Source organism: Mirounga angustirostris, unplaced genomic scaffold (assembly GCF_029215605.1).
Source record: "Mirounga angustirostris isolate CCGP_5_RB_7025 unplaced genomic scaffold, mMirAng1.0.hap1 SCAF_13, whole genome shotgun sequence".
Taxonomy (NCBI): Eukaryota; Metazoa; Chordata; class Mammalia; order Carnivora; family Phocidae; genus Mirounga; species Mirounga angustirostris.
Genome location: NW_026991721.1, coordinates 66,158,626 through 66,160,962, shown reverse-complemented (window position 1 = coordinate 66,160,962; position 2,337 = coordinate 66,158,626). Strand labels below are relative to the sequence as shown.

Sequence of the window (2,337 nt, the reverse complement as noted above, 5' to 3'; positions counted from 1 at the left end):
ACCAGCTGTTTTAAAAAGTTGTAAAATGTTTTCTGCTTCTCTCCAGAATCATGCTGATGCCCCAAAAAGACATTAAAAATTATGTACAGACAATTGTGTTGAGGTAAGTGGCTTAACTTTTTAATGCTTCCCTCCTGGTGCATCAGCTAAGCCATTAGCACCAAGGGCAAATCTGGACTTCTTCCCAGGATCCCATCTGCTCCCCGAGGCTTATTTTAAATAATAATCTACTTATTCTAAGAAGGGAGATGTTCCCATCACATTAAACTGAGAGGTTTGGTGTCCCAGTTATTTTTTGTAGGGACTTAACAGCTCAAATAATTTCAACCTAAATGTTGGGAGTTGAGGGGAATAGAAACAATCTGGTATTAGATATTAGTCCAAGCAAACCTAAGTTAGAAGGTACTGGTGCTCTGAAAAAGGAAATACACAAAGGAGCAGAAAAAGGGCCAGATGAGAAGTTGAGTCCAGCAACCTACCGGCAAGTCAAGAGTCAGGAAGTCAGAGACAGAGAGGCAGGAGGGAGATGAGGCACAGCAACAGAACATGGCAGATGAAGCTGGCACAAAGTTCTACCATCAAAGACAGGAATGGCGTGAGGTTAACATTTGAAACATCTGCCCAGTGTTGGAATTGGGAGGACACAATTCTTAGCTAGGAACCCAGGCCAAATAACCAGCTATCAAATATGAAGGAGAATTTTCAGTTTCATCTCTCTAATCTTGTTATCTGACAACACTAACCAAAGAATTAGAAACAATTCTCCTTTGCCTGTAGGACACTGAGGTCTTCATGCTAACTCCTGGCCTTTCTTAGACAGCTTTTTTAGCTGGGTCTGTCAGCTTCTAAATATTAGTGTTTCCTTCCTACTCTCTCTAAATGATCTCATTTCAAGACTATACTTTCAGGGATCATTTCTATAGTTCGTTACTAAATGATCTCATTTCTTCATGCTTTATCCACCACCTATGAAGAGATGCCCTGTAGATTAGTATCCCTCCTAGATCTCCTTTCTGAATTCCAGCCCCATTTGTCAAGTGTTTAAAGGCCATCACATGGACATTTCATCACCTCCAGCCCATCCATACTTCCCCCAGTCAGTCATTCTCTCTCTCCCTTTCTCTTTCCCTTCCTCTCTCTCCCCGCTCCCTGCTTCCTTTCCCACTTGCCCATACACACACGTGCACATCCACACTTACATATACCTACATAAGCAAAAGCTCAATTTTGTATAAACCTTAATGTGTGTATAAATCACCTGGGTGTCTTGCTACAGTTCAGATTTGATTCTGATTTAGTCTGGGATGGGACCCCAGATGCTGCGTCTCTAACAACTCACAGGTGTTATTGATTCTGCTGACCCCTGGGCCATTCTTAAAGTCGCAATGGTAGCAAGGAACTAGGTCACCTAAATTAGAGTTGCACCTCTGCCACTACCTGGCTTCAGACCCTGCGTTATTCCATTCAGTGTCTTTATTCGTAAATGAGACAAGGAGACTACACAATTCATGAGGCTTTTATGCAGTTCTTAAAGCATGAATCAGGGGCTGAAATCTATTAACTGTAGCTAACAAAATGTACCCCGTTTCTGTGCAGTGAACCCTATAAAAAACTAACCAGGATTTAGTAGCAATGCTAAACCAAACTAGAATTTAGTAACAATACTAAAGTGTTCAGAACACTATCTGCAATAGATATGGGTCCAGAAAACACATTCTTTAAGGCATTGGGCCAGGGGCAAAATTGGCACTGGTAAAACACAGTGCTATTTTGTGAAATAATAACAGTTTGAAATGACTTCTTTTCTCAGTGGGTCTGTAAATCAAATGAGAGCCATCAGAAATACACTTGGAGAACAATAACTAAATAAATAGTACCAAAACAAAACCTAAGAATAAGAGTATTCCAGGTCTAATGGTTATTTTTTATGGCCTTATAATAAGCAAGGTGTTTATGGCTGTTCTGTATGTTTCCCCAGGGGGTAGATGACATGCAAGCTCCATACTGGTTTTTATTTTCCTCTTGTTGTGGTGGAATATAGAAGAAACAAGACAAGGCTTGGAACACTAAGATTTGGGTTCAAGTAAAAGTTCTGTCTCTTACCAGCTAGATAATCTTGGTCAGATGATATGAGCCTCTATTTCTTCACTGGTGAAATGCAGATGGTAATAATGCATGTGCCAGTGTATTGCTTTGGGGATCAAATTAGCTAATGGGAATGAAAGCTTAACAAAAATTACACTACACCATAGAATACCAGTGGAGAATGTAAGGAGAGAGGGGAGGGGAGGGAGAGGAATAGTGGCAGTTATTTTGGATAAATGCATTGAAAATGGA

At 40.5% G+C, this 2,337-nt stretch overlaps 1 pseudogene; it reads left to right on the top strand.

The window, feature by feature from the left end:
- Positions 1–892: 892 nt before the first annotated feature.
- On the top strand, positions 893–988 carry LOC123858159 (small nucleolar RNA U3; annotated as a pseudogene).
- The last annotated feature ends 1,349 nt before the right edge of the window (positions 989–2,337 follow it).